The 25,536-nt window shown below is 46.5% G+C and overlaps 1 pseudogene; it reads right to left on the reverse strand.

The window, feature by feature from the left end:
* Positions 1 to 495: 495 nt before the first annotated feature.
* Positions 496 to 25,536, reverse strand: part of LOC124021240 — a 30,444-nt pseudogene continuing 5,403 nt past the window's right edge.

A 25,536-nucleotide genomic window follows, 5' to 3' on the forward strand; every position in this document is an offset into this window, starting at 1 on the left:
CCCTGCTAGAGGCACCTCTCTCTCCCTCCCTGCTAGAGGCACCTCTCTCTCCCTCCCTGCTAGAGGCACCTCTCTCTCCCTCCCTGCTAGAGGCACCTCTCTCTCCCTCCCTGCTAGAGGCACCTCTCTCTCCCTCCCTGCTAGAGGCACCTCTCTCTCCCTCCCTGCTAGAGGCACCTCTCTCTCTCTCCCTGCTAGAGGCATCCCTCTCTCTCCCTCCCTGCTAGAGGCACCTCTCTCTCTGTCTCTCTCCCTCCTAGAGGCACCTCTCTCTCTGTCTCTCTGCTAGAGGCACCTCTCTCTCCCACCCTGCTAGAGGCACCTCTCTCTCCCTCCCTAGAGGCACCTCTAGAGGCACCTCTCTCTCCCTCCCTGCTAGAGGCACCCTCTCTCCCTCCCTGCTAGAGGCACCTCTCTCTCCCTCCCTCCTAGAGGCACCCTCTCTCCCTCCCTCCTAGAGGCACCTCTCTCTCCCTCCCTCCTAGAGGCACCTCTCTCTCCCTCCCTCCTAGAGGCACCTCTCTCTCCCTCCTCTCACACTTCATTGGCTTTGATTAATAAAGTAGTTAAAAAATATGACTTTTCTTTTTTTCTCACTCAGATCGGGTCTGGATCCAGCCATGTCTATATGGAACAGGTCTAGTTGTCCTCAGTCTCTATATTAACAGAATAATTGATGCACTTCGGGTCCGGGTGGGACAGCCCCAGGTCCAACCATGTCTATATGGAACAGGTCTAGTTGTCCTCAGTCTCTATATTAACAGAATAATTGATGCACTTCGGGTCCGGGTGGGACAGCCCCAGGTCCAACCATGTCTATATGGAACAGGTCTAGTTGTCCTCAGTCGCTATACTAAACAGAAGACCGTGAAGACCTCTAGTCTGAGGGGCTGTGATTGGCAAGATGCTTCTTCACACTCTGGCATCACCATGGTGATGAGGGGCTCTGATTGGCTAGTTGCCTCTTTGCTCTCTGGTGTCCCGATTGTGACGAGGGCGGGGCCTGGGCAACGCGGCTTTGGAAGAGGGTCAGTTGATCGAGCAGTGGGAGGGGCATGTCTCTGATGACCAATGGAAGGTCTTCATGGAGCAGAGGGTAGATGACCACACTGAGGGCCGGACGCTCCACAGAGAACCTAGAGGAAGGAGAGGGCGTCATTAGATAGAACTATCCTCATATAGAACTATCAGTATATAGAACTATCAGTATATAGAACTATCCTCATATAGAACTATCATTATATAGAATTATCATTATATAGAACTATCAGTATATAGAACTATCCTCATATAGAACTATCAGTATATAGAACTATCAGTATATAGAACTATCCTCATATAGAACTATCCTCATATAGAACTATCAGTATATAGAACTATCCTCATATAGAACTATCCTCATATAGAACTATCCTCATATAGAACTATCCTCATATAGAACTATCATTATATAGAACTACCCTCATATATTCAATATATAGAACTATCCTCATATAGCACTATCCTCATATAGAACTATCATTATATAGAACTATCCTCATATAGAACTATCATTATATAGAACTATCATTATATAGAACTATCATTATATAGAACTATCATTATATAGAACTATCCTCATATAGAACTATCATTATATAGAACTATCCTCATATAGAACTATCCTCATATAGAACTATCATTATATAGAACTATCAGTATATAGAACTATCCTCATATAGAACTATCATTATATAGAACTATCCTCATATAGAACTATCATTATATAGAACTATCATTATATAGAACTATCAGTATATAGAACTATCAGTATATAGAACTATCAGTATATAGAACTATCATTATATAGAACTATCATTATATAGAACTATCATTATATAGAACTATCATTATATAGAACTATCATTATATAGAACTATCAGTATATAGAACTATCATTATATAGAACTATCATTATATAGAACTATCAGTATATAGAACTATCAGTATATAGAACGATCATTATATAGAACTATCATTATATAGAACGATCATTATATAGAACTATCATTATATAGAACTATCATTATATAGAACTATCAGTATATAGAACGATCATTATATAGAACTATCATTATATAGAACTATCAGTATATAGAACGATCATTATATAGAACTATCAGTATATAGAACAATCATTATATAGAACTATCAGTATATAGAACTATCATTATATAGAACTATCATTATATAGAACTACCAGTATATAGAAGTACCCTCATATAGAACTATCATTATATAGAACTACCAGTATATAGAAGTACCCTCATATAGAACTATCATTATATAGAACTACCAGTATATAGAAGTACCCTCATATAGAACTACCCTCATATAGAACTACCCTCATATAGAACTATCAGTATATAGAACTATCAGTATATAGAACTATCCTCATATAGAACTATCATTATATAGAACTATCATTATATAGAACTATCATTATATAGAACTATCATTATATAGAACTATCATTATATAGAAGTATCAGTATATAGAACTATCATTATACAGAAGTATCATTATATAGAACTATCAGTATATAGAACTATCAGTATATAGAACTATCATTATATAGAACTATCAGTATATAGAACTATCATTATATAGAACTATCAGTATATAGAACTATCATTATATAGAACTATCCTCATACAGAACTATCAGTATATAGAACTATCCTCATATAGAACTATCCTCATATAGAACTATCAGTATATAGAACTATCCTCATATAGAACTATCATTATATAGAACTACCCTCATATAATCAATATATAGAACTATCCTCATATAGAACTATCATTATATAGAACTATCCTCATATAGAACTATCATTATATAGAACTATCCTCATATAGAACTATCCTCATATAGAACTACCCTCATATAATCAAAATATAGAACTATCCTCATATAGAACTATCCTCATATAGAACTATCCTCATATAATCATTATATAGAACTATCCTCATATAGAACTATCCTCATATAGAACTATCCTCATATAGAACTATGCTCATATAGAACTATCCTCATATAATCATTATATAGAACTATCCTCATATAGAACTATCCTCATATAGAACTATCCTCATATAGAACTATCCTCATATAGAACTACCCTCATATAATCAATATATAGAACTTATCCTCATATAGAACTACCCTCATATAGAACTACCCTCATATAGAACTATCCTCATATAGAACTATCCTCATATAGAACTATCCTCATATAGAACTACCCTCATATAGAACTATCCTCATATAGAACTACCCTCATATAGAACTATCCTCATATAGAACTATCATTATATAGAACTATCATTATATAGAACTACCCTCATATAGAACTATCATTATATAGAACTACCCTCATATAGAACTAACCTCATATAGAACTATCATTATATAGAACTACCCTCATATAGAACTACCCTCATATAGAACTATCCTCATATAGAACTATCCTCATATAGAACTATCATTATATAGAACTACCCTCATATAGAACTATCATTATATAGAACTACCCTCATATAGAACTAACCTCATATAGAACTATCGTCATATAGAACTATCCTCATATAGAACTACCCTCATATAGAACTATCATTATATAGAACTATCCTCATATAGAACTAACCTCATATAGAACTATCGTCATATAGAACTATCCTCATATAGAACTACCCTCATATAGAACTATCGTCATATAGAACTATCCTCATATAGAACTACCCTCATATAGAACTATCCTCATATAGAACTATCCTCATATAGAACTATCAGTATATAGAACTATCATTATATAGAACTATCATTATATAGAACTATCCTCATATAGAACCATCCTCATACAGAACTATCCTCATATATAACTATCATTATATAGAACTATCCTCATATAGAACTATCAGTATATAGAACTATCAGTATATAGAACTATCATTATATAGAACTATCAGTATATAGAACTATCCTCATATAGAACTATCATTATATAGAACTATCCTCATATAGAACTATCATTATATAGAACTATCCTCATATAGAACTATCAGTATATAGAACTATCCTCATATAGAACTACCAGTATATAGAACTATCATCATATAGAACTATCATTATATAGAACTATCCTCATATAGAACTACCAGTATATAGAACTATCATCATATAGAACTATCATTATATAGAACTATCATTATATAGAACTATCCTCATATAGAACTATCATTATATAGAACTATCCTCATATAGAACTATCCTCATATAGAACTATCAGTATATAGAACTATCCTCATATAGAACTATCATTATATAGAACTATCCTCATATAGAACTATCAGTATATAGAACTATCAGTATATAGAACTATCAGTATATAGAACTATCAGTATATAGAACTACCCTCATATAGAACTACCCTCATATAGAACTACCCTCATATAGAACTACCCTCATATAGAACTACCCTCATATAGAACTATCCTCATATAGAACTATCCTCATATAATCATTATATAGAACTATCCTCATATAGAACTATCCTCATATAGAACTATCATTATATAGAACTATCCTCATATAGAACTATCATTATATAGAACTATCCTCATATAGAACTATCCTCATAAAGAACTATCCTCATATAGAACTACCCTCATATAGAACTATCAGTATATAGAACTATCCTCATATAGAAGTACCCTCATATAGAACTATCCTCATATAGAACTACCAGTATATAGAACTATCCTCATATAGAACTACCAGTATATAGAACTATCCTCATATAGAACTATCATTATATAGAACTATCCTCATATAGAACTATCATTATATAGAACTATCCTCATATAGAACTATCATTATATAGAACTATCCTCATATAGAACTACCAGTATATAGAACTATCATTATATAGAACTATCCTCATATAGAACTATCCTCATATAGAACTATCCTCATATAGAACTATCCTCATATAGAACTATCCTCATATAGAACTATCCTCATATAGAACTATCCTCATATAGAACTACCAGTATATAGAACTATCCTCATATAGAACTATCCTCATATAGAACTACCAGTATATAGAACTATCCTACCATTGATGTCATCCTTTTCTGTTGAGAGAACTTGACTGACAGATTCACCGAACAGACCGAGAGACAGACACCGATCAGACAGACAGACAGACTCCCCACCAGTCAGACAGAGAGACAGACTCACCAGTCAGACAGAGACAGACTCACCAGTCAGACAGAGACAGACTCACTAGCCAGACAGAGAGACAGACTCACCAGTCAGACAGAGACAGACTCACTAGCCAGACAGAGAGACAGACTCACCACCAGTCAGACAGACAGACAGACTCCCCACCAGTCAGACAGAGAGACAGACTCACCAGCCAGACAGAGAGACAGACTCACCAGCCAGACAGAGAGACAGACTCACCAGCCAGACAGAGAGACAGACTCACCAGCCAGACAGAGAGACAGACTCACCAGCCAGACAGAGAGACAGACTCACCAGCCAGACAGAGAGACAGACTCACCAGCCAGACAGAGAGACAGACTCACCAGCCAGACAGAGAGACAGACTCACCAGTCAGACAGAGAGACAGACTCACCAGTCAGACAGAGAGACAGACTCACCAGCCAGACTCACCAGTCAGACAGAGAGACAGACTCACCAGTAAAAGACAGACTCACCAGCCAGACAGAGAGACAGACTTACCAGCCAGACAGAGAGACAGACTCACCGGTCAGACAGAGAGACAGACTCACCGGTCAGACAGAGAGACAGACTCACCGGTCAGACAGAGAGAGACTCACCGGTCAGACAGAGAGACAGACTCACCGGTCAGACAGAGAGACAGACTCACCGGTCAGACAGAGAGACAGACTCACCGGTCAGACAGAGAGACAGACTCACCGGTCAGACAGAGAGACAGACTCACCGGTCAGACAGAGAGACAGACTCACCGGTCAGACAGAGAGACAGACTCACCGGTCAGACAGAGAGACAGACTCACCGGTCAGACAGAGAGACAGACTCACCGGTCAGACAGAGAGACAGACTCCCCGGTCAGACAGAGAGACAGACTCCCCGGTCAGACAGAGAGACAGACTCACCACCAGTCAGACAGAGAGACAGACTCACCACCGGTCAGACAGAGAGACAGACTCACCACCGGTCAGACAGAGAGACAGACTCACCGGTCAGACAGAGAGACAGACTCACCGGTCAGACAGAGAGACAGACTCACCGGTCAGACAGAGAGACAGACTCCCCGGTCAGACAGAGAGACAGACTCACCGGTCAGACAGAGAGACAGACTCACCGGTCAGACAGAGAGACAGACTCACCAGTCAGACTCACCAGTCAGACAGAGAGACAGACTCACCAGTAAAAGACAGACTCACCAGTCAGACTCACCAGTCAGACAGACAGACAGACTCACCGGTCAGACAGACAGACAGACTCACCGGTCAGACAGACAGACAGACTCACCGGTCAGACAGAGAGACAGACTCACCGGTCAGACAGAGAGACAGACTCACCGGTCAGACAGAGAGACAGACTCACCGGTCAGACAGAGAGACAGACTCACCAGTCAGACAGAGAGACAGACTCACCGGTCAGACAGAGAGACAGACTCACCGGTCAGACAGAGAGACAGACTCACCGGTCAGACAGAGAGACAGACTCACCGGTCAGACAGACAGACAGACTCACCGGTCAGACAGACAGACAGACTCACCGGTCAGACAGACAGACAGACTCACCGGTCAGACAGACAGACAGACTCACCGGTCAGACAGAGAGACAGACTCACCGGTCAGACAGAGAGACAGACTCACCGGTCAGACAGAGAGACAGACTCACCGGTCAGACAGAGAGACAGACTCACCGGTCAGACAGAGAGACAGACTCACCGGTCAGACAGAGAGACAGACTCACCGGTCAGACAGAGAGACAGACTCACCAGTCAGACAGAGAGACAGACTCACCGGTCAGACAGAGAGACAGACTCCCCACCAGTCAGACAGACAGACAGACTCCCCACCAGTCAGACAGAGAGACAGAGTCAGACAGAGAGACAGACTCCCCACCAGTCAGACAGACAGAGAGACAGACTCACCCAGACAGAGAGACTCACCAGTCAGACAGACAGAGAGACAGACTCCCCACCAGTCAGACAGACAGAGAGACAGACTCCCCACCAGTCAGACAGAGAGACAGACTCCCCACCAGTCAGACAGACAGAGAGACAGACTCCCCACCAGTCAGACAGACAGAGAGACAGACTCCCCACCAGTCAGACAGACAGAGAGACAGACTCCCCACCAGTCAGACAGACAGAGAGACAGACTCCCCACCAGTCAGACAGACAGAGAGACAGACTCCCCACCAGTCAGACAGACAGAGAGACAGACTCCCCACCAGTCAGACAGAGAGACAGACTCCCCACCAGTCAGACAGAGAGACAGACTCACCACCAGTCAGACAGAGAGACCGACTCCCCACCAGTCAGACAGAGAGACAGACACCGATCAGACAGAGAGACAGACTCCCCACCAGTCAGACAGAGAGACAGACTCACCAGTCAGACAGACAGAGAGACAGACTCACCGGTCAGACAGACAGAGAGACAGACTCACCGGTCAGACAGACAGAGAGACAGACTCACCAGTCAGACAGAGAGACAGACTCACCAGTCAGACAGAGAGACAGACTCACCAGTCAGACAGAGAGACAGACTCCCCGGTCAGACAGAGAGACAGACTCACCGGTCAGACAGAGAGACAGACTCACCGGTCAGACAGAGAGACAGACTCACCGGTCAGACAGAGAGACAGACTCACCGGTCAGACAGACAGACAGAGAGACAGACTCCCCACCAGTCAGACAGAGAGAGAGACAGACTCCCCACCAGTCAGACAGAGAGACAGACTCCCCACCAGTCAGACAGAGAGACAGACTCCCCACCAGTCAGACAGAGAGACAGACTCCCCACCAGTCAGACAGAGAGACAGACTCACCAGTCAGACAGAGAGACAGACTCACCGGTCAGACAGAGAGACAGACTCACCGGTCAGACAGAGAGACAGACTCACCGGTCAGACAGAGAGACAGACTCACCGGTCAGACAGAGAGACAGACTCACCGGTCAGACAGAGAGACAGACTCACCGGTCAGACAGACAGACAGACTCCCCACCAGTCAGACAGACAGAGAGACAGACTCCCCACCAGTCAGAAAGGGAGAGAGACAGACTCCCCACCAGTCAGACAGAGAGACAGACTCCCCACCAGTCAGACAGAGAGACAGACTCCCCACCAGTCAGACAGAGAGACAGACTCCCCACCAGTCAGACAGAGACAGACTCCCCACCAGTCAGACAGAGAGACAGACTCCCCACCAGTCAGACAGAGAGACAGACTCACCTGTCAGACAGAGAGACAGACTCACCGGTCAGACAGAGAGACAGACTCACCGGTCAGACAGAGAGACAGACTCACCGGTCAGACAGAGAGACAGACTCACCGGTCAGACAGAGAGACAGACTCACCGGTCAGACAGAGAGACAGACTCACCGGTCAGACAGAGAGACAGACTCACCGGTCAGACAGAGAGACAGACTCCCCGGTCAGACAGAGAGACAGACTCCCCGGTCAGACAGAGAGATAGACTCCCCACCAGTCAGACAGAGAGACAGACTCCCCACCAGTCAGACAGAGAGACAGACTCCCCACCAGTCAGACAGAGAGACAGACTCCCCACCAGTCAGACAGAGAGACAGACTCACCACCAGTCAGACAGACAGACAGACAGACAGACTCCCCACCAGTCAGACAGAGAGACAGACTCACCACCAGTCAGACAGAGACACAGACTCACCGGTCAGACAGAGACACAGACTCCCCGGTCAGACAGAGAGACAGACTCACCGGTCAGACAGAGAGACAGACTCCCCGGTCAGACAGAGAGACAGACTCCCCGGTCAGACAGAGAGACAGACTCCCCGGTCAGACAGAGAGACAGACTCCCCGGTCAGACAGAGAGACAGACTCACCACCAGTCAGACAGAGACACAGACTCACCGGTCAGACAGAGACACAGACTCCCCGGTCAGACAGAGAGACAGACTCACCGGTCAGACAGAGAGACAGACTCCCCGGTCAGACAGAGAGACAGACTCCCCGGTCAGACAGAGAGACAGACTCCCCGGTCAGACAGAGAGACAGACTCCCCGGTCAGACAGAGAGACAGACTCCCCGGTCAGACAGAGAGACAGACTCACCGGTCAGACAGAGAGACAGACTCACCGGTCAGACAGAGAGACAGACTCACCAGTCAGACAGAGAGACAGACTCACCAGTCAGACAGAGAGACAGACTCACCGGTCAGACAGAGAGACAGACTCACCAGTCAGACAGAGAGACAGACTCACCGGTCAGACAGAGAGACAGACTCACCGGTCAGACAGAGAGACAGACTCACCGGTCAGACAGAGAGACAGACTCCCCGGTCAGACAGAGAGACAGACTCCCCGGTCAGACAGAGAGACAGACTCCCCACCAGTCAGACAGAGAGACAGACTCCCCACCAGTCAGACAGAGAGACAGACTCCCCACCAGTCAGACAGAGAGACAGACTCCCCACCAGTCAGACAGAGAGACAGACTCCCCGGTCAGACAGACAGACAGACTCCCCGGTCAGACAGAGAGACAGACTCACCACCAGTCAGACAGAGAGACAGACTCACCACCAGTCAGACAGAGAGACAGACTCACCACCAGTCAGACAGAGAGACAGACTCACCGGTCAGACAGAGAGACAGACTCACCGGTCAGACAGAGAGACAGACTCACCGGTCAGACAGAGAGACAGACTCCCCGGTCAGACAGAGAGACAGACTCCCCGGTCAGACAGAGAGACAGACTCCCCGGTCAGACAGAGAGACAGACTCCCCGGTCAGACAGAGAGACAGACTCCCCGGTCAGACAGAGAGACAGACTCACCGGTCAGACAGAGAGACAGACTCACCGGTCAGACAGAGACAGCCTCACCAGTCAGACAGAGACAGCCTCACCAGTCAGACAGAGACAGACTCACCAGTCAGACAGAGACAGACTCACCAGTCAGACAGAGACAGACTCACCACCAGTCAGACAGAGACAGACTCACCACCAGTCAGACAGAGACAGACTCACCACCAGTCAGACAGAGAGACAGACTCACCACCAGTCAGACAGAGAGACAGACTCACCGGTCAGACAGAGAGACAGACTCACCGGTCAGACAGAGAGACAGACTCACCGGTCAGACAGAGAGACAGACTCACCGGTCAGACAGAGAGACAGACTCACCAGTCAGACAGAGACAGACTCACCGGTCAGACAGAGACAGACTCCCCGGTCAGACAGAGAGACAGACTCCCCGGTCAGACAGAGAGACAGACTCACCGGTCAGACAGAGAGACAGACTCACCAGTCAGACAGAGAGACAGACTCACCGGTCAGACAGAGAGACAGACTCCCCGGTCAGACAGAGACAGACTCACCAGTCAGACAGAGAGACAGACTCACCGGTCAGACAGAGAGACAGACTCACCAGTCAGACAGAGAGACAGACTCACCGGTCAGACAGAGAGACAGACTCCCCGGTCAGACAGAGACAGACTCACCGGTCAGACAGAGAGACAGACTCCCCGGTCAGACAGAGACAGACTCACCAGTCAGACAGAGAGACAGACTCACCGGTCAGACAGAGAGACAGACTCACCAGTCAGACAGAGAGACAGACTCACCGGTCAGACAGAGAGACAGACTCCCCGGTCAGACAGAGACAGACTCACCGGTCAGACAGAGAGACAGACTCACCGGTCAGACAGAGAGACAGACTCACCGGTCCAGCAGTGTTTTCTGTAGCGTCCGACACGCCACCAGAGTTCCGCCCAAGAACATGTGACACACCATGACGTCACGGCAACACTCCATGAAGGTAACCACGGCAGCAGGGTGGAAGGTTCCGTTCCGCGAGATGAGACAGAGGCGGCGGAGACGAGAACAGCATGACAACGCCTCCCAGAATGCACCGTTACACACCAGGTAGGGCTGCTCCAACCTACCCACACACACATTAAATACAGTACCAGTCCAAAGTGTTAGAACACCTACTCATTCCAGGGTTTTTCTTTATTTTTACTATTTTCTACATTGTTGAATAATAGTGAAGATATTAAAACTATGAAATAACATATATGGAATCATGTAGTAAACAAAAAAATGTTAAACAAATCAAAAATATATTTTATATTTAAGATTCTTCAAAGTAGCCACCCTTTGTCTTGATAACTTTGCACACTCTTGGCATTCTCTCAACCAGCTTCATGAGGTAGTCACCTGGAATGCATTTCAGTTAACAGTTGCCTTATTAAAAGTTCATGTGGAATTTATTTCCTTCTTAATCCGTTTGAGCCAATCAGTTGTGTTGTGACAAGGTAGGGGTGGTATACAGAAGATAGCCCTATTTGGTAAAACACCAAGTCCATATTATGGCAAGAACAGCTCAAATAAGCAAAGAGAAACAACAGTCCATCATTACTTTAAGACATGAAGGTCAGTCCATCATTACTTTAAGACATGAAGGTCAGTCCATCATTACTTTAAGACATGAAGGTCAGTCCATCATTACTTTAAGACATGAAGGTCAGTCCATCATTACTTTAAGACATGAAGGTCAGTCCATCATTACTTTAAGACATGAAGGTCAGTCCATCATTACTTTAAGACATGAAGGTCAGTCCATCATTACTTTAAGACATGAAGGTCAGTCCATCATTACTTTAAGACATGAAGGTCAGTCCATCATTACTTTAAGACATGAAGGTCAGTCCATCATTACTTTAAGACATGAAGGTCAGTCCATCATTACTTTAAGACATGAAGGTCAGTCCATCATTACTTTAAGACATGAAGGTCAGTCCATCATTACTTTAAGACATGAAGGTCAGTCCATCATTACTTTAAGACATGAAGGTCAGTCCATCATTACTTTAAGACATGAAGGTCAGTCCATCATTACTTTAAGACATGAAGGTCAGTCCATCATTACTTTAAGACATGAAGGTCAGTCCATCATTACTTTAAGACATGAAGGTCAGTCCATCATTACTTTAAGACATGAAGGTCAGTCCATCATTACTTTAAGACATGAAGGTCAGTCCATCATTACTTTAAGACATGAAGGTCAGTCCATCATTACTTTAAGACATGAAGGTCAGTCCATCATTACTTTAAGACATGAAGGTCAGTCCATCATTACTTTAAGACATGAAGGTCCGTCCATCATTACTTTAAGACATGAAGGTCCGTCCATCATTACTTTAAGACATGAAGGAGTCCATCATTACTTTAAGACATGAAAGAACATGAAGGTTTCCGGAACATTTCAAGAACTTTAATAGTTTTTTTAAGTGCAGTTTTTAAAACCATCAAGCACTATGATGAAACTGGCTCTCATGAGGACTACCACAGGAAAGGAAGACCCAGAGTTACCAGAGGATCAGTTCATTAGAGTTAACTGGCTCTCATGAGGACCACCACAAGAAAGGAAGACCCAGAGTTACCAGAGGATCAGTTCATTAGAGTTAACTGGCTCTCATGAGGACCACCACAGGAAAGGAAGACAGTTACCTCTGCTGCAGAGGATAAGTTCATTAGAGTTAACTGGCTCTCATGAGGACCACCACAGGAAAGGAAGACCCAGAGTTACCAGAGGATCAGTTCATTAGAGTTAACTGGCTCTCATGAGGACCACCACAGGAAAGGAAGACCCAGAGTGACCTCTGCTGCAGAGGATCAGTTCATTAGAGTTAACTGGCTCTCATGAGGACGGCCACAGGAAAGGAAGACCCAGAGTGACCTCTGCTGCAGAGGATCAGTTCATTAGTTACCAGCCTCTATAACCCAGAGTATATAAGAGGATCATTTATAGAGTTAACTGGCTCTCATATAATAGTATATATAATGTACATATAATAGTATATATAATGTATATATAAGAGTATATATAATGTACATATAATAGTATATATAATGTATATATAATAGTATATATAATGTACATATAATAGTATATATAATGTATATAATAGTATATATAATGTACATAATAGTATATATAATGTATATATAATAGTATATATAATGTACATATAATAGTATATATAATGTACATAATAGTATATATAATGTACATAATAGTATATATAATGTACATAATAGTATATATAATGTACATAATAGTATATATAATGTACATAATAGTATATATAATGTACATAATAGTATATATAATGTACATAAAATAGTATATATAATGTACATATAATAGTATATATAATGTACATAATAGTATATATAATGTACAAAATAGTATAAATAATGTATAATGTAAATCATGTGTATACTGTATATATATAATGTGTATAATGTATATATAATGTGTATAATAGTATATATCATGTACATAATGTGTATAATGTATATAATAGTATATATAATGTGTATATAATAGTATATATAATGTGTATATAATAGTATGTACAATGTATATTATAGTATATATAATGTGTATATAATAGTATGTACAATGTATAATGTATATAATAGTATATATAATGTGTATATAATAGTATGTACAATGTATAATGTATGTATAATGTGTATAATAGTATATATCATGTATTTAATGTATATTATAGTATATAATAGTATGTATAATGTATATAATAGTATATATAATGTGTATATAATAGTATATAAAATGTATAATGTATATAATAGTATATATAATGTGTATATAATAGTATGTATAATGTATATAATAGTATATATAATGTGTATATAATAGTATATACAATGTATAATGTGTATAATAGTATATATAATGTGTATATAATAGTATATAATGTATATATAATAGTATGTATAATGTAATATAATAGTATATATAATGTGTATATAATAGTATATATAATGTGTATATAATAGTATATATAATGTGTATAATGTATAATGTATATAATAGTATATATAATGTGTATATAATAGTATATATAATGTGTATATAATAGTATATATAATGTGTATATAATAGTATATATAATGTGTATAATAGTATATATCATGTATTTAATGTGTATAATAGTATATATAATGTGTATATAATAGTATGTATAATGTATAATGTACATAATAGTATATATAATGTGTATATAATAGTATATATAATGTATAATTATATACATTGTGTATATTATATTGTGAATATAATGTAAAGAACAGAAAGGCCTGTTGATGTGTGTATATATATATATATTATAATATTGTATATATTGTAGTAATATAATATTATAATAGTTGGGTGCAGTTCCTCAGTGTGTGTATGTAGTCTCACCGTAGCTGTGTGAGCTGGGTGCAGTTCCTCAGTGTGTGTATGTAGTCTCACCGTAGCTGTGTGAGCTGGGTGCAGTTCCTCAGTGTGTATGTAGTCTCACCGTAGCTGTGTGAGCTGGGTGCAGTTCCTCAGTGTGTATGTAGTCTCACCGTAGCTGTGTGAGCTGGGTGCAGTTCCTCAGTGTGTATGTAGTCTCACCGTAGCTGTGTGAGCTGGGTGCAGTTCCTCAGTGTGTGTATGTAGTCTCACCGTAGCTGTGTGAGCTGGGTGCAGTTCCTCAGTGTGTATGTAGTCTCACCGTAGCTGTGTGAGCTGGGTGCAGTTCCTCAGTGTGTATGTAGTCTCACCGTAGCTGTGTGAGCTGGGTGCAGTTCCTCAGTGTGTATGTAGTCTCACCGTAGCTGTGTGAGCTGGGTGCAGTTCCTCAGTGTGTATGTAGTCTCACCGTAGCTGTGTGAGCTGGGTGCAGTTCCTCAGTGTGTATGTAGTCTCACCGTAGCTGTGTGAGCTGGGTGCAGTTCCTCAGTGTGTATGTAGTCTCACCGTAGCTGTGTGAGCTGGGTGCAGTTCCTCAGTGTGTGTATGTAGTCTCACCGTAGCTGTGTGAGCTGGGTGCAGTTCCTCAGTGTGTATGTAGTCTCACCGTAGCTGTGTGAGCTGGGTGCAGTGCCTCAGTGTGTATGTAGTCTCACCGTAGCTGTGTGAGCTGGGTGCAGTTCCTCAGTGTGTATGTAGTCTCACCGTAGCTGTGTGAGCTGGGTGCAGTTCCTCAGTGTGTATGTAGTCTCACCGTAGCTGTGTGAGCTGGGTGCAGTTCCTCAGTGTGTATGTAGTCTCACCGTAGCTGTGTGAGCTGGGTGCAGTTCCTCAGTGTGTGTATATAGTCTCACCATAGCTGTGTGAGCTGGGTGCAGTTCCTCAGTGTGTATGTAGTCTCACCGTAGCTGTGTGAGCTGGGTGCAGTTCCTCAGTGTGTGTATGTAGTCTCACCGTAGCTGTGTGAGCTGGGTGCAGTTCCTCAGTGTGTATGTAGTCTCACCGTAGCTGTGTGAGCTGGGTGCAGTTCCTCAGTGTGTATGTAGTCTCACCGTAGCTGTGTGAGCTGGGTGCAGTTCCTCAGTGTGTATGTAGTCTCACCGTAGCTGTGTGAGCTGGGTGCAGTTCCTCAGTGTGTATGTAGTCTCACCGTAGCTGTGTGAGCTGGGTGCAGTTCCTCAGTGTGTGTATGTAGTCTCACCGTAGCTGTGTGAGCTGGGTGCAGTTCCTCAGTGTGTATGTAGTCTCACCGTAGCTGTGTGAGCTGGGTGCAGTTCCTCAGTGTGTATGTAGTCTCACCGTAGCTGTGTGAGCTGGGTGCAGTTCCTCAGTGTGTGTATGTAGTCTCACCGTAGCTGTGTGAGCTGGGTGCAGTTCCTCAGTGTGTGTATGTAGTCTCACCGTAGCTGTGTGAGCTGGGTGCAGTTCCTCAGTGTGTATGTAGTCTCACCGTAGCTGTGTGAGCTGGGTGCAGTTCCTCAGTGTGTATGTAGTCTCACCGTAGCTGTGTGAGCTGGGTGCAGTTCCTCAGTGTGTATGTAGTCTCACCGTAGCTGTGTGAGCTGGGTGCAGTTCCTCAGTGTGTATGTAGTCTCACCGTAGCTGTGTGAGCTGGGTGCAGTTCCTCAGTGTGTGTATGTAGTCTCACCGTAGCTGTGTGAGCTGGGTGCAGTTCCTCAGTGTGTATGTAGTCTCACCGTAGCTGTGTGAGCTGGGTGCAGTTCCTCAGTGTGTATGTAGTCTCACCGTAGCTGTGTGAGCTGGGTGCAGTTCCTCAGTGTGTATGTAGTCTCACCGTAGCTGTGTGAGCTGGGTGCAGTTCCTCAGTGTGTGTGTAGTCTCACCGTAGCTGTGTGAGCTGGGTGCAGTTCCTCAGTGTGTATGTAGTCTCACCGTAGCTGTGTGAGCTGGGTGCAGTTCCTCAGTGTGTATGTAGTCTCACCGTAGCTGTGTGAGCTGGGTGCAGTTCCTCAGTGTGTATGTAGTCTCACCGTAGCTGTGTGAGCTGGGTGCAGTTCCTCAGTGTGTATGTAGTCTCACCGTAGCTGTGTGAGCTGGGTGCAGTTCCTCAGTGTGTGTATGTAGTCTCACCGTAGCTGTGTGAGCTGGGTGCAGTTCCTCAGTGTGTATGTAGTCTCACCGTAGCTGTGTGAGCTGGGTGCAGTTCCTCAGTGTGTATGTAGTCTCACCGTAGCTGTGTGAGCTGGGTGCAGTTCCTCAGTGTGTATGTAGTCTCACCGTAGCTGTGTGAGCTGGGTGCAGTTCCTCAGTGTGTATGTAGTCTCACCGTAGCTGTGTGAGCTGGGTGCAGTTCCTCAGTGTGTATGTAGTCTCACCGTAGCTGTGTGAGCTGGGTGCAGTTCCTCAGTGTGTATGTAGTCTCACCGTAGCTGTGTGAGCTGGGTGCAGTTCCTCAGTGTGTATGTAGTCTCACCGTAGCTGTGTGAGCTGGGTGCAGTTCCTCAGTGTGTATGTAGTCTCACCGTAGCTGTGTGAGCTGGGTGCAGTTCCTCAGTGTGTATGTAGTCTCACCGTAGCTGTGTGAGCTGGGTGCAGTTCCTCAGTGTGTGTATGTAGTCTCACCGTAGCTGTGTGAGCTGGGTGCAGTTCCTCAGTGTGTATGTAGTCTCACCGTAGCTGTGTGAGCTGGGTGCAGTTCCTCAGTGTGTATGTAGTCTCACCGTAGCTGTGTGAGCTGGGTGCAGTTCCTCAGTGTGTATGTAGTCTCACCGTAGCTGTGTGAGCTGGGTGCAGTTCCTCAGTGTGTATGTAGTCTCACCGTAGCTGTGTGAGCTGGGTGCAGTTCCTCAGTGTGTGTATGTAGTCTCACCGTAGCTGTGTGAGCTGGGTGCAGTTCCTCAGTGTGTGTATGTAGTCTCACCGTAGCTGGGTGCAGCTGTGTGAGCTGGGTGCAGTTCCTCAGTGTGTGTATGTAGTCTCACCGTAGCTGTGTGAGCTGGGTGCAGTTCCTCAGTGTGTATGTAGTCTCACCGTAGCTGTGTGAGCTGGGTGCAGTTCCTCAGTGTGTATGTAGTCTCACCGTAGCTGTGTGAGCTGGGTGCAGTTCCTCAGTGTGTATGTAGTCTCACCGTAGCTGTGTGAGCTGGGTGCAGTTCCTCAGTGTGTGTATGTAGTCTCACCGTAGCTGTGTGAGCTGGGTGCAGTTCAGTGTGTGTATGTAGTCTCAGCTGTGTGAGCTGTGTATGTAGTCTCACCGTAGCTGTGTGAGCTGGGTGCAGTTCCTCAGTGTGTGTATGTAGTCTCACCGTAGCTGTGTGAGCTGGGTGCAGTTCCTCAGTGTGTATGTAGTCTCACCGTAGCTGTGTGAGCTGGGTGCAGTTCCTCAGTGTGTGTATGTAGTCTCACCGTAGCTGTGTGAGCTGGGTGCAGTTCCTCAGTGTGTGTATGTAGTCTCACCGTAGCTGTGTGAGCTGGGTGCAGTTCCTCAGTGTGTATGTAGTCTCACCGTAGCTGTGTGAGCTGGGTGCAGTTCCTCAGTGTGTGTATGTAGTCTCACCGTAGCTGTGTGAGCTGGGTGCAGTTCCTCAGTGTGTGTATGTAGTCTCACCGTAGCTGTGTGAGCTGGGTGCAGTTCCTCAGTGTGTGTATGTAGTCTCACCGTAGCTGTGTGAGCTGGGTGCAGTTCCTCAGTGTGTGTATGTAGTCTCACCGTAGCTGTGTGAGCTGGGTGCAGTTCCTCAGTGTGTATGTAGTCTCACCGTAGCTGTGTGAGCTGGGTGCAGTTCCTCAGTGTGTATGTAGTCTCACCGTAGCTGTGTGAGCTGGGTGCAGCAGTTCCTCAGTGTGTGTATGTAGTCTCACCGTAGCTGTGTGAGCTGGGTGCAGTTCCTCAGTGTGTGTATGTAGTCTCACCGTAGCTGTGTGAGCTGGGTGCAGTTCCTCAGTGTGTATGTAGTCTCACCGTAGCTGTGTGAGCTGGGTGCAGTTCCTCAGTGTGTATGTAGTCTCACCGTAGCTGTGTGAGCTGGGTGCAGTTCCTCAGTGTGTATGTAGTCTCACCGTAGCTGTGTGAGCTGGGTGCAGTTCCTCAGTGTGTGTATGTAGTCTCACCGTAGCTGTGTGAGCTGGGTGCAGTTCCTCAGTGTATGTAGTCTCACCGTAGCTGTGTGAGCTGGGTGCAGTTCCTCAGTGTGTGTATGTAGTCTCACCGTAGCTGTGTGAGCTGGGTGCAGTTCCTCAGTGTGTGTATGCAGTCTCAGTGTGTATGTAGTCTCACCGTAGCTGTGTGAGCTCAGTGTGGTATGTAGTCTCACCGTAGCTGTGTGAGCTGGGTGCAGTTCCTCAGTGTGTGTATGTAGTCTCACCGTAGCTGTGTGAGCTGGGTGCAGTTCCTCAGTGTGTATGTAGTCTCACCGTAGCTGTGTGAGCTGGGTGCAGTTCCTCAGTGTGTGTATGTAGTCTCACCGTAGCTGTGTGAGCTGGGTGCAGTTCCTCAGTGTGTATGTAGTCTCACCGTAGCTGTGTGAGCTGGGTGCAGTTCCTCAGTGTGTGTATGTAGTCTCACCATAGCTGTGTGAGCTGGGTGCAGTTCCTCAGTGTGTGTATGTAGTCTCACCGTAGCTGTGTGAGCTGGGTGCAGTTCCTCAGTGTGTATGTAGTCTCACCGTAGCTGTGTGAGCTGGGTGCAGTTCCTCAGTGTGTGTATGTAGTCTCACCGTAGCTGTGTGAGCTGGGTGCAGTTCCTCAGTGTGTATGTAGTCTCACCGTAGCTGTGTGAGCTGGGTGCAGTTCAGTGTATGTGTAGTCTCACCGTAGCTGTGTGAGCTGGGTGCAGTTCCTCAGTGTGTGTATGTAGTCTCACCGTAGCTGTGTGAGCTGGGTGCAGTTCCTCAGTGTGTATGTAGTCTCACCGTAGCTGTGTGAGCTGGGTGCAGTTCCTCAGTGTGTATGTAGTCTCACCGTAGCTGTGTGAGCTGGGTGCAGTGCCTCAGTGTGTGTATGTAGTCTCACCGTAGCTGTGTGAGCTGGGTGCAGTTCCTCAGTGTGTATGTAGTCTCACCGTAGCTGTGTGAGCTGGGTGCAGTTCCTCAGTGTGTATGTAGTCTCACCGTAGCTGTGTGAGCTGTAGTCTCACCGGTGCAGTTCCTCAGTGTGTGTATGTAGTCTCACCGTAGCTGTGTGAGCTGGGTGCAGTTCCTCAGTGTGTATGTAGTCTCACCGTAGCTGTGTGAGCTGGGTGCAGTTCCTCAGTGTGTATGTAGTCTCACCGTAGCTGTGTGAGCTGGGTGCAGTTCCTCAGTGTGTGTATGTAGTCTCACCGTAGCTGTGTGAGCTGGGTGCAGTTCCTCAGTGTGTGTATGTAGTCTCACCGTAGCTGTGTGAGCTGGGTGCAGTTCCTCAGTGTGTATGTAGTCTCACCGTAGCTGTGTGAGCTGGGTGCAGTTCCTCAGTGTGTGTATGTAGTCTCACCGTAGCTGTGTGAGCTGGGTGCAGTTCCTCAGTGTGTGTATGTAGTCTCACCGTAGCTGTGTGAGCTGGGTGCAGTTCCTCAGTGTGTGTATGTAGTCTCACCGTAGCTGTGTGAGCTGGGTGCAGTTCCTCAGTGTGTATGTAGTCTCACCGTAGCTGTGTGAGCTGGGTGCAGTTCCTCAGTGTGTGTATGTAGTCTCACCGTAGCTGTGTGAGCTGGGTGCAGTTCCTCAGTGTGTGTATGTAGTCTCACCGTAGCTGTGTGAGCTGGGTGCAGTTCCTCAGTGTGTGTATGTAGTCTCACCGTAGCTGTGTGAGCTGGGTGCAGTTCCTCAGTGTGTGTATGTAGTCTCACCGTAGCTGTGTGAGCTGGGTGCAGTGCCTCAGTGTGTGTATGTAGTCTCACCGTAGCTGTGTGAGCTGGGTGCAGTTCCTCAGTGTGTATGTAGTCTCACCGTAGCTGTGTGAGCTGGGTGCAGTTCCTCAGTGTGTATGTAGTCTCACCATAGCTGTGTGAGCTGGGTGCAGTTCCTCAGTGTGTGTATATAGTCTCACCATAGCTGTGTGAGCTGGGTGCAGGTGCAGTTCCTCAGTGTGTATGTAGTCTCACCCGTAGCTGTGTGAGCTGGGTGCAGTTCCTCAGTGTGTGTATGTAGTCTCACCGTAGCTGTGTGAGCTGGGTGCAGTTCCTCAGTGTGTGTATGTAGTCTCACCGTAGCTGTGTGAGCTGGGTGCAGTTCATCAGTGTGTGTATGTAGTCTCACCGTAGCTGTGTGAGCTGGGTGCAGTTCCTCAGTGTGTGTATGTAGTCTCACCGTAGCTGTGTGAGCTGGGTGCAGTTCCTCAGTGTGTGTATGTAGTCTCACCGTAGCTGTGTGAGCTGGGTGCAGTTCCTCAGTGTGTATGTAGTCTCACCGTAGCTGTGTGAGCTGGGTGCAGTTCCTCAGTGTGTATGTAGTCTCACCGTAGCTGTGTGAGCTGGGTGCAGTGCCTCAGTGTGTGTATGTAGTCTCACCGTAGCTGTGTGAGCTGGGTGCAGTTCCTCAGTGTGTATGTAGTCTCACCATAGCTGTGTGAGCTGGGTGCAGTTCCTCAGTGTGTATGTAGTCTCACCGTAGCTGTGTGAGCTGGGTGCAGTTCCTCAGTGTGTGTATATAGTCTCACCATAGCTGTGTGAGCTGGGTGCAGTTCCTCAGTGTGTATGTAGTCTCACCGTAGCTGTGTGAGTTGGGTGCAGTTCCTCAGTGTGTATGTAGTCTCACCGTAGCTGTGTGAGCTGGGTGCAGTTCCTCAGTCTCACCGTAGCTGTGTGAGCTGGGTGCAGTCTCACCGTAGCTGTGTGAGCTGGGTGCAGTTCCTCAGTGTGTGTATGTAGTCTCACCGTAGCTGTGTGAGCTGGGTGCAGTTCCTCAGTGTGTGTATGTAGTCTCACCGTAGCTGTGTGAGCTGGGTGCAGTTCCTCAGTGTGTGTATGTAGTCTCACCGTAGCTGTGTGAGCTGGGTGCAGTTCCTCAGTGTGTGTATGTAGTCTCACCGTAGCTGTGTGAGCTGGGTGCAGTTCCTCAGTGTGTGTATGTAGCTGTGTGAGCTGGGTGCAGTTCCTCAGTGTGTGTATGTAGTCGTAGCTGTGTGAGCTGGGTGCAGTTCCTGAGCAGAAGTGTGTATGTAGTCTCACCGTAGCTGTGTGAGCTGGGTGCAGTTCCTCAGTGTGTGTATGTAGTCTCACCGTAGCTGTGTGAGCTGGGTGTCTCAGTTCCCTCAGTGTGTATGTAGTCTCACCGTAGCTGTGTGAGCTGGGTGCAGTTCTCAGTGTGTATGTAGTCTCACCGTAGCTGTGTGAGCTGGGTGCAGTTCCTCAGTGTGTATGTAGTCTCACCGTAGCTGTGTGAGCTGGGTGCAGTTCCTCAGTGTGTATGTAGTCTCACCGTAGCTGTGTGAGCTGGGTGCAGTTCCTCAGTGTGTATGTAGTCTCACCGTAGCTGTGTGAGCTGGGTGCAGTTCCTCAGTGTGTGTATGTAGTCTCACCGTAGCTGTGTGAGCTGGGTGCAGTTCCTCAGTGTGTATGTAGTCTCACCGTAGCTGTGTGAGCTGGGTGCAGTTCCTCAGTGTGTATGTAGTCTCACCGTAGCTGTGTGAGCTGGGTGCAGTTCCTCAGTGTGTGTATGTAGTCTCACCGTAGCTGTGTGAGCTGGGTGCAGTTCCTCAGTGTGTATGTAGTCTCACCGTAGCTGTGTGAGCTGGGTGCAGTTCCTCAGTGTGTATGTAGTCTCACCATAGCTGTGTGAGCTGGGTGCAGTTCCTCAGTGTGTGTATGTAGTCTCACCGTAGCTGTGTGAGCTGGGTGCAGTTCCTCAGTGTGTATGTAGTCTCACCGTAGCTGTGTGAGTTGGGTGCAGTTCCTCAGTGTGTGTATGTAGTCTCACCGGATGTGTGTATGTAGTAGCTGTGTGAGCTGGGTGCAGTTCCTCAGTGTGTATGTAGTCTCACCGTAGCTGTGTGAGCTGGGTGCAGTTCATCAGTGTGTGTGTGTGTAGTCTCACCGTAGCTGTGTGAGCTGGGTGCAGTTCCTCAGTGTGTATGTAGTCTCACCGTAGCTGTGTGAGCTGGGTGCAGTTCCTCAGTGTGTGTATGTAGTCTCACCGTAGCTGGTGAGCTGGGTGCAGTTCCTCAGTGTGTGTATGTAGTCTCACCGTAGCTGTGTGAGCTGGGTGCAGTTCCTCAGTGTATGTAGTCTCACCGTAGCTGTGTGAGCTGGGTGCAGTTCCTCAGTGTGTATGTAGTGTAGCTGTGTGAGCTCAGTTCCTCAGTGTGTGTATGTAGCTGTGTGAGCTGGGTGCAGTTCTCAGTGTGTATGTAGTCTCACCGTAGCTGTGTGAGCTGGGTGCAGTTCCTCAGTGTGTGTATGTAGTCTCACCGTAGCTGTGTGAGCTGGGTGCAGTTCCTCAGTGTGTGTATGTAGTCTCACCGTAGCTGTGTGAGCTGGGTGCAGTTCCTCAGTGTGTGTATGTAGTCTCACCGCAGCTGTGTGAGCTGGGTGCAGTTCCTCAGTGTGTGTATGTAGTCTCACCGTAGCTGTGTGTGAGCTGGGTGCAGTTCCTCAGTGTGTATGTAGTCTCACCGTAGCTGTGTGAGCTGGGTGCAGTTCCTCAGTGTGTGTATGTAGTCTCACCGTAGCTGTGTGAGCTGGGTGCAGTTCCTCAGTGTGTGTATGTAGTCTCACCGTAGCTGTGTGAGCTGGGTGCAGTTCCTCAGTGTGTGTATGTAGTCTCACCGTAGCTGTGTGAGCTGGGTGCAGTTCCTCAGTGTGTGTATGTAGTCTCACCGTAGCTGTGTGAGCTGGGTGCAGTTCCTCAGTGTGTGTATGTAGTCTCACCGTAGCTGTGTGAGCTGGGTGCAGTTCCTCAGTGTGTGTATGTAGTCTCACCGTAGCTGTGTGAGCTGGGTGCAGTTCCTCAGTGTGTATGTAGTCTCACCGTAGCTGTGTGAGCTGGGTGCAGTTCCTCAGTGTGTGTATGTAGTGAGCTCACCGTAGCTGTGTGAGCTGGGTGCAGTTCCTCAGTGTGTGTATGTAGTCTCACCGTAGCTGTGTGAGCTGGGTGCAGTTCCTCAGTGTATGTAGTCTGTAGTCTGGGTGCACTCAGTGTGTATGTAGCTGTGTGAGCTGGGTGCAGTTCCTCAGTGTGTGTATGTAGTCTCACCGTAGCTGTGTGAGCTGGGTGCAGTTCCTCAGTGTGTATGTAGTCCCACCGTAGCTGTGTGTGAGCTGGGTGCAGTTCCTCAGTGTGTATGTAGTCTCACCGTAGCTGTGTGAGCTGGGTGCAGTTCCTCAGTGTGTGTATGTAGTCTCACCGTAGCTGTGTGAGCTGGGTGCAGTTCCTCAGTGTGTATGTAGTCTCACAGTAGCTGTGTGAGTTGGTGCAGTTCCTCAGTGTGTATGTGTAGTCTCACCGTAGCTGTGTGAGCTGGGTGCAGTTCCTCAGTGTGTGTATGTAGTCTCACCGTAGCTGTAGCTGTGTATGTAGTCTCACCGTAGCTGTGTGAGCTGGGTGCAGTTCCTCAGTGTGTGTATGTAGTCTCACCGTAGCTGTGTGAGCTGGGTGCAGTTCCTCAGTGTGTGTATGTAGTCTCACCGTAGCTGTGTGAGCTGGGTGCAGTTCCTCCTCAGCTGTGTGAGTGTATGTAGTCTCACCGTAGCTGTGTGAGCTGGGTGCAGTGCCTCAGTGTGTGTATGTAGTCTCACCGTAGCTGTGTGAGCTGGGTGCAGTTCCTCAGTGTGTATGTAGTCTCACCGTAGCTGTGTGAGCTGGGTGCAGTTCCTCAGTGTGTATGTAGTCTCACCGTAGCTGTGTGAGCTGGGTGCAGTTCCTCAGTGTGTGTATATAGTCTCACCATAGCTGTGTGAGCTGGGTGCAGTTCTCAGTGTGTATGTAGTCTCACCGTAGCTGTGTGAGTTGGGTGCAGTTCCTCAGTGTGTATGTAGTCTCACCGTAGCTGTGAGTGCAGTTCCTCAGTGTGTGTATGTAGTCTCACCGTAGCTGTGTGAGCTGGGTGCAGTTCATCAGTGTGTGTATGTAGTCTCACCGTAGCTGTGTGAGCTGGGTGCAGTTCCTCAGTGTGTGTATGTAGTCTCACCGTAGCTGTGTGAGCTGGGTGCAGTTCCTCAGTGTGTGTATGTAGTCTCACCGTAGCTGTGTGAGCTGGGTGCAGTTCCTCAGTGTGTGTGTAGTCTCACCGTAGCTGTGTGAGCTGGGTACAGTTCCTCAGTGTGTATGTAGTCTCACCGTAGCTGTGTGAGCTGGGTGCAGTTCCTCAGTGTGTGTATGTAGTCTCACCGTAGCTGTGTGAGCTGGGTGCAGTTCCTCAGTGTGTGTATGTAGTCTCACCCGTAGCTGTGTGAGCTGTGAGTGCAGTTCCTCAGTGTGTATGTAGTCTCACCGTAGCTGTGTGAGCTGGGTGCAGTTCCTCAGTGTATGTAGTCTCACCGTAGCTGTGTGAGCTGGGTGCAGTTCCTCAGTGTGTGTATGTAGTCTCACCGTAGCTGTGTGAGCTGGGTGCAGTTCCTCAGTGTGTGTATGTAGTCTCACCTGTGTGAGTAGCTGTGTGAGCTGGGTGCAGTTCCTCAGTGTGTGTATGTAGTCTCACCGTAGCTGTGTGAGCTGGGTGCAGTTCTCAGTGTGTGTATGTAGTCTCACCGTAGCTGTGTGAGCTGGGTGCAGTCCTCAGTGTGTGTATGTAGTCTCACCGTAGCTGTGAGCTGGGTGCAGTTCTCAGTGTGTGTATGTAGTCTCACCGTAGCTGTGTGAGCTGGGTGCAGTTCCTCAGTGTATGTAGTCTCACCGTAGCTGTGTGAGCTGGGTGCAGTTCCTCAGTGTGTATGTAGTCTCACCGTAGCTGTGTGAGCTGTGTGCAGTTCCTCAGTGTGTATGTAGTCTCACCGTAGCTGTGTGAGCTGGGTGCAGTTCCTCAGTGTGTGTATGTAGTGAGCTCACCGTAGCTGTGTGAGCTGGGTGCAGTTCCTCAGTGTGTATGTAGTCTCACCGTAGCTGT

Source organism: Oncorhynchus gorbuscha, unplaced genomic scaffold (genome assembly GCF_021184085.1).
Source record: "Oncorhynchus gorbuscha isolate QuinsamMale2020 ecotype Even-year unplaced genomic scaffold, OgorEven_v1.0 Un_scaffold_1096, whole genome shotgun sequence".
In the NCBI taxonomy this organism is placed as follows: domain Eukaryota; kingdom Metazoa; phylum Chordata; class Actinopteri; order Salmoniformes; family Salmonidae; genus Oncorhynchus; species Oncorhynchus gorbuscha.